Source organism: Ranitomeya imitator, chromosome 1 (assembly GCF_032444005.1).
Source record: "Ranitomeya imitator isolate aRanImi1 chromosome 1, aRanImi1.pri, whole genome shotgun sequence".
Taxonomy (NCBI): Eukaryota; Metazoa; Chordata; class Amphibia; order Anura; family Dendrobatidae; genus Ranitomeya; species Ranitomeya imitator.
In genome coordinates this window covers 1,103,610,405-1,103,618,219 of record NC_091282.1, presented here as the reverse complement: position 1 = coordinate 1,103,618,219, position 7,815 = coordinate 1,103,610,405, and the positions used below count along the sequence as shown (strand labels likewise).

Here is a 7,815-nt window from a genome sequence, read left to right as displayed (position 1 = left end):
GAAACCACCTGAAGGATGGATGGCTCAGTTCTTCTAGCTGCTTCCGAGCTAGTTTGCTGGTCGTTGTTTGTGTCCTCTTTGGCTCTTTATTTATTTGCATTATATAACCTGGTGTCTTCCAGGCCCCTGAACAATAGCTTACCGCTATTAACCGATTTGTGTATTTAGAAGCCTCAAGTGACAAGATAATGGACTTGCACAGCAAGAACTTATATAAATGCATGTTCATGTTCTTTGGCATTTTCTTAGCGCCTTAGGATCCTCCTGAAAAGAAAACAAACTGCTCATATCAGGAAGTAGTATACCCGGGATCCGTATGACGGCTGGGACCACATTACTGATTTTTATCACTTATAATTTTTCATTATCATCGCTTTTTTGAGGGGAGGGGTGTGAAACTTTTTATTATTTACACTTTATTGAACAAATCACTGTCTTGATCTCTTCATAACGCTGCGGAATACAAATCCTGCTAGCAAGCCATGTATTCTGAAGCCAGGGCTCTGTAACCTGCAAAAGCCCCACGGTAGCCATGGCAACAGTTACAGTCTCGCATGTGGCTGAATGAACGGCACATGCGCACTGGCTTTTCCGAGGTCAAATATCTGCCTTCACACGCAGGGCTTACGTTGACTAAACAACCAATAACGAAAAACTATAGCACAGGAAGTGACGTAGGCCGCGTCATCATAAAGCACCGGAAGTGAGCGCTTTGTTTGCGCTCCAAACCTCTTCCTCGGTTTTGGCGCCGTCGCGCTTTTTCATGATGCATTCGTACTTGCAAACCAATGGTTGAACCAAATTCAAAGTGGTGTCTAAAAGTATCTGGACAGGTAATGTGGGACCGTCCGATGATGCGCTGCATGCCGTATGTGTAATGCCGGCTGTTATGTAGTAATGAGCGGTACCGGGTTATCACAGACGTTGCGCATTATACTGAGGTGACTATAGGAGGGAAGAATATGGCTCGCTGAGTGGTGTAGAACTACAAATCCCATCTGAACCTGACAGAAGCTCCCACACCTCTGATTCAACCAGTTCTAGCAGCACGTCCGCTCTTTGCGCTGTACGTGAGACATGCTAAACCAGCGTGTACCACCAGAGGGCGCTCAGGCACTGCGACCAGATCAGAGCCTCTTCTGATGAAATACTCTGCTGTGGCCACATGTTTTGAGACTGAGACAAATTCTGTTTTTTACACCGTTTTATTGTTTTCAATCTTTTATGTCCCTATGGTTAGTGACGGAGCGCTCCAATAGGGTTTTTATTGCAGCTCTGGAATGGTGCCACTAACGTACGTTCCCTGTATTGTACTCGCCAGGCGTCGTCTTCTGCGGTTCTCAGCACCACTCTGGTCGTCTCCTAGTGTTTGTGATCTGTCGGATCGCTCCAGTGTTTGCTGGGCGAGCACTTCTCAATGTAAGTCTGTGAGCCAGAACAAGGTTGTCCCAGCCTTACACTGAGCGCGTGTGACCATTACCTGTGACTTCCGGTCAGTCCAGAGCTGCGGTCACAAGATGGCTGATCAGGGCTGGAGCGGCGCTGGAAATAGCAGAAGAAGACAGCGGCTGGTGAGTATATTACTAGGGACAGGGAACAGACATTAGTAGCACCACTTTATAGCGGAGCGTGAATTACAATTCAGCATTTCGGAAGTTGTACAATCTTATATTGACAAATATATGAAGTTTCTGTAAAGTTCGCTTCACTGTTGGCAGACACAGAACATGGGAGCGCTCACCTTTTCTCCGGACAATCGTTATTCCTGATGTCCCAAAGAGTTTAAAGGGGGCTTCAGAGAAAATACCGGTGTAGTCCAATCCCTGTACTTCCTGCAAATGTATTTTTTCTGATGAAGCCCCCTTCAGACTGTTTGGGACATGATTGTCCAGAGAAGAAAGTCTCAAAACTTTTGGCCACAATTGTACATGATATGTCACATATGGAGGGGAAGAGCTGAACCTGGTGCTGTTCATCTTCATATCTACCTCATTAGCATAATATCCTCCCTTTCTCCTTCGCCTCATTGGGGGACATAGGACCACCGTGGGTGTTTTATGCTACCTGCCACTAGGAGGACACTAAGAAAACTTTAACAAAATTCGCTCCTCCTCTGCAGTATACACCCTCATGCTGGCTGTAGTCGAACCAGTTCTTGCTTAGTGTCCGGAGGAGGCGCTTGGGTCTGGGATTCAGACCCCAATGTTATTATTTTACTTTTTAAATTTTTAATATTTTTTTCTCTTTTTTCCTTCACGAAACGAAGGGACAACTGACCTCTTCAGGGGTCCGATCTCCAAATCATCAACAGGCAGGAACCCGGAGTGTCGTCTCCCCGTACCCCCTCTTGCATCGTTTCTTTGCCATGTCCGGGCTCACTTTAGGGGCGACGGTTCCCTTAGGGTCCCGATCTCCCCACACCACCAACGGACGGGAACACGGAGTGTCACCTACATGTACCCCCTTCCAGAGCCAGGCTACAGCCGGATAATAGCCCTGACCCATCCCAAGGGATTGAACCCATGGGATGTACAGAGGCACCCCCATTGGCGTCCATGCAGCCCCCACTGCATCACCACTGACTTAAAGCGGGTGATGGAAGGAGGCAGTCTGTCCCTCTCCACCTCCCTATCAAAGGGATGGTGGGTTGTGAAGCACAGCACATTTTCGGCTCTGCTACATCTGCGCTGCAGCATCCAGCGGCGGCAGGAGGGCTCTCCTCAGGGGCAGAGAAGGTCCTGGTCCCTGGGGGGATGTTCTGTGGCTTTTTCGCTGCTTTCGCGCTCCCCTCTTATTGCGCGCCGGCCAGCGCCGAAAATTTAGTCCCGGCTTCTGGCCAGACTAGGCTGCGGTTCTCTCCTTCCTCCGCCCCCTCCATGGTCTGAAATTGAGTCTTGACTTCTGCCAGGACTAGGCCCTACTCTGCCCTTAATTCCACCCACAGGAGCAGTACCCTCTGTGCTTCAGGCGCTTCTCATAACAAATGAGAAGCGTCACTGTAATCTCAGCAGCCATCTTGGACACACACGTGTGGGGCTGCGTTTTTTTCTATGCGGTGTCTGGCATAGCAGAGCGGGCAGGAACAGCAATAAAGAGCGTGGACAAGGGACATCATCCTTGGGGACACAGGACCTGGGTAAGCTACAAAACTGAGCTTAACCCCTTTTCTGTAGTACACTTCCCTGAGTAGAGAGCGTACCCTTGATACCACAATGTCGCAGCCTAAAGCAAGGAAGGCTGACAAAACACAGTGTTTTATACCTCATGTACCACTTGCAATTCTTCATTACCCCGGGGCCATAATACCCCTTTCTGCACAGCCTGTGACCGGGCATGCGTCCAGGAGCCCTCCACTAATGCCGACCCTAGTGGACCTAGTCCCACTGAGTGGGCTACGTCTGGCACAGTCTGTCTTCTCTGGTCAAAGCAATAGTCTCTCCGGGACCCCTCCTCAACTCAGGGCACCCTTTTACCTGGTACGGAAAGCTCCCCTTGTGTACGGGAACCGTCAACCAGCAGAGGTCGTTTCCTAGCAAGATCCGCACAAGATTTTAGGAAGCGCACCCATACCACGTCCCCCGCGCACTCTCGTGCTTCGGGGTTCGTGAGTCCCACGTCCCGCTCCTCCTCTGAAGGGGTTTGCAGAAAACACAGCTCAGAATACGAGTCGGACGTCTCCATAGACCCAGACTTTCAGGAGTATCAGGAGACTGTAGATACCCTCATCGAGGCAATCAACAAGAATCTGAGGGTGGAGGAAGACTCTTCCGCTATACAAGATCACGTGGTGTCCTTCAAAAGGTCTAAACATCCCCTTAGGGTGTTTGTCAATCACCCCTAGTTTATGGACATTGTTCAAAGATATAGGAATCGGCTTCCCTCAGCGACATAGAACGCCACTAGCGCTGCAGCTTCACTTTGTGCTTACTACAGGATTATTCAAGCGACTTAGTACGCTATCAGCCCTGGGTCTATATATTGCACATAGTGTTGGTGACAATCTCATAAATTCAGAGGGATTTCCCTTTTGGCCACATGCGTTGTCCTATTATTCCAGATAAATTGAACTGTTCTGAGGAAGGTCCACCTTGGACTGAAAACGTTCAACTAACTGGTTCTATGTTTGGACGCAAAATAAATTGAATTTTCTTCTCTTCATAAATATTTGAGTGCCGAGTTATTTTGGACATTTGCTATTAAGGGTGGGATACCCTACTTGAGCATCAACACCCATACTTCTACAGAGTGCTGTGTTTGTATATATAAAAATAGCAACAAAAAATAGCAGCAAATACTATAACGGACACAGAGAGGACTGGGTGAGTATAAAAAATTTTTTTTATAAAAAAATATATACAAAAAATATTATTATATAAACAAAGAACTCTATATATATATATATATACTTACTATGTATATAGATGGCAATATAAGTCTAAATTATTAAATACCCGTATATAGTAAAATGGCCGTAAAAAAGGGGCACTAAGCAAGCCAAGTGAGGGCTACCTGAACAATATAAAAAGTGTAATAGGAAAAAACATGTAAGTATATTAAAAAACACAATAAGTATAAAGGTGTCCACAATGGCAATAAGGTGCAAACAAATGAAAGTGCAGGAGATAATAATCCAAGCTAGTGTGAACAAGGGTTAAGGAGGGCTCCTAAGTGATCAAACATAAGTGTACACACAATGTGTAAGAATGGTGAGAGATGAGCCCAGTGTCACAGAAGCTGCTAAGTGCAGAGAATACAATACGGCCACAGGAGATAACTACCTCTGCCAGCTAAGTGTCCGGTCCTCCAGGTACAGCGCACCCCGACGCGCGTTTCGGACCGTGTCCTTCGTCATGACCCTGGGCTCATCTCTCACCATTCTACACTTATGTTTGATCACTTAGGAGCCCTCCTTAACCCTTGTTCACACTAGCTTGGATTATTATCTCCTGCACTTTCATTTGCACCTTATTGCCATTGTGGACACCTTTATACTTATTGTGTTTTTTAATATACTTACACGTTTTTTCCTATTACACTTTTTATATTGTTCAGGTAGCCCTCACTTGGCTTGCTTAGTGCCCCTTTTTTACGGCCATTTTACTATATACGGGTATTTAATAATTTAGACTTGTATTGCCATCTATATACATAGTGTGTGTGTGTATATATATATATATATATATATATATATATATATATATATATATATATATTAGTTCTTTGTTTATATAATATTTTTTGTATATTTTTTTTTTATAAAAAATTTTTTTTATACTCACCCAGTCCTCTCTGTGTCCGTTATAGTATTTGCTGCTATTTTGTGTTGCTATTTTTATATATACATTCTGTCCTCCAGTTACAGGCACACTTTTGTGATTGCCTATTGTTGCCCTGTATATTTATATAATTATATATTAATGTAATAAAGGCATTTTAGTTTACCGTACCTTTCCTGTTTTTTACTATTTTATTTGGGTATTTTTTACACACCCACACAAGGTTTTATCATATATATTGATTTCCATACTTTAGGTTCTTCGTTTTACTCTTACACCGAATGGTCTGCCATTCATGTATTAAGTGGTGGTCTTCTGGTACTTGCACATTTGCACAATCTCTTTTTCCAGGACGTCCCCCTGACAGCACATTGGAGGACGTCCTCCTCCTCCTTGCAGGGACAGGAAACACAACACGAGAGGTTAAAAGGTCCCACTCCACCCCCTTTTCCTCAGTGTTTTTCCTGTCCCTGCATGGAGGGACACACGAGAGGATACAGCGCTATACAAGCGGGAAGACTCACCAGTCCGGAGGGCTCGGGGGATTGTGCGGCTAACGCCAATATCCTTTCCCCGCATCATTAAGCCCCAGGCAGAAACTTCCCGGTGGGGAGTCCCTCTGCCAAAAGACCAGTCGAGCGGACGAGCTCCTGGGTCGAACCGCTTCCTCCCGGTGGGGGGCTCTCGGTTCGGGCGCCAGGAGAAGAGGCGCCGCAAGAGGTCCGGCGCCAGCGGCAGCAGCGTGCGTTCCACTGAGTGGAACGCGGAAGTAGGTTTGTTAGACCGAGTGCAGTACGTCCGGTGTCAGGCGCAGGTAAGGTGACGTCACATCCGGGGACGGGGCCATCTCGGCGTGCGTTCCACCTGGTGGAACGCGGAAGTAGGCAGCTTTAAGGGCGCAAGGCTCAGGGCACTCGCAGATGGTTATCCAGCGCTTCCTCTGGTAGGAGAGCGCCGGAGTGTATCCCTGGAGAATATTTGCTGCAGGACAAACGTGCGAGCAGTCTGCTGCGGACATGCCGGAGACCAAGGGTGAGTGCAGCAGACGCTGCTATATCCCTTTTATACATATGGGAGCATATGAGATCATGTACTGATAGTAGTATTTCTCCACAGAGGATATGGAGAACAGGAATGAGGAGATAGGGGTAAGTGCGCAATGCGCAGAGTACTCAAATATACGCCTGCACACACTGAGCCGTTCTTGTCCTTATGCTTACATTTAGGATAAAGAGGCCAGTCAAGCTCCCCTCCCTCAGACTAAAAGGTCTGGCAAGTCATTGACTAAATCTAAGAGGTGCTCTCTATGTAACGCAAAACTTTCAGAAGCATACAAAAAGGATCTGTGCAGCTCTTGTATTAAGAAAATTGTCAGAGAAGAACAACCATCAATGTTGTCCGAAATGAGGAATATAATCCGGGAGGAGGTCCAGAATTCCTTAGCTTCAATGTCACAACGGGAAGTGTACAGTCCGGGCCCGGCTCGTAAAAGACCAAGGAAAGATCCAGAACAGGAGGTTCAGGATGGTTCATCGGAGGCGGAATCAGAATATAGAGGTTCTGATCAAGAAGAAGGAGAACTGCCAGTAGAAGAACAAGAAGGGAAGAGGTACTACTTTCCAGTTGAAGAAACAGAAGAACTGGTCCAGGCGGTCAGACGTACTATGCAGGTGAAAGAAGATCCACAGCCGAGATCTAGACAAGATCAGATGTTCGGAGGGCTCACATATCAGGAACGGACGGTGTTCCCGGTGAGTGAACACATACGTAAGATGATCTCGCAAGAATGGAAAGATGCGGAACGAAGATTGGTGATGTCCAGAGAGTTTAAAAATCGTCTTCCGTTTGATTCAGAAGAGATCAAGACATGGGAAGAGATTCCGAAGGTAGATGTCCCTTTAGCCAAGGTGGCAAAGAAAACATCAATACCTTTCGAAGATTCATCTAGTCTTAAGGATGCAATGGATCGCAAGGCGGATATCCTTTTACGTCGAGCCTGGGAGACTTCAGCAGCTTTAATAAAAACCAACATCGCAGCTACTTCTGTAGCGAGATCCATGTTCCTGTGGATGGAACAGCTGGAAGAACATTTAATTAATAAGACTTCACGGGCGGATATAATTGCTTCTCTGCCTATCATTAAGTCAGCCACGGCCTTTATGGCAGATACATCAGCTGAATCTGTGAGATTTGCGGCTAGAAATAGCTCCTTGTCCAATGCAACACGAAGGGCTATTTGGCTTAGATCTTGGTCGGGGGATAATGCATCCAAAAATAAATTATGCGCCATTCCATTTTCAGGTTCCAGAATATTTGGTCAGGCTTTAGATGACATCCTAGAGTCAGCAGCTGATAGTAAAAGAGGGTTTCCCGAGGATAAACCCAAGAAGTTTCAGCCCTTTCGGAGGAGGCCTCTCCCCCCTCCCCCTCCCCCCCCGCAGATTTCCAGAGTATAGAGAACAATGGAGATCAGGTAGAGGATCCTTTAGGAGTTCCTACGCTCAGAATAGAAGGGGTAGGAATTCCTTGTTCGGTTCTG

At 46.4% G+C, this 7,815-nt stretch overlaps 1 protein-coding gene across 6 annotated transcripts in view; it reads left to right on the top strand.

Moving 5' to 3' along the window:
• The first annotated feature begins 703 nt into the window (after window positions 1-703).
• CENPU (centromere protein U) overlaps window positions 704-7,815 on the top strand; it is a 226,321-nt gene continuing 219,209 nt past the window's right edge. For 5 of the 6 annotated variants that reach the window (XM_069744313.1, XM_069744312.1, XM_069744311.1 and 2 more), the window contains exon 1: window positions 704-833. The gene's annotated coding sequence lies outside the window, so the exon portion shown is untranslated. Of the gene's footprint in view, window positions 834-1,435; window positions 1,572-7,815 lie in introns of those variants that run through there. The other variant, XM_069744309.1, reaches the window with a different exon arrangement.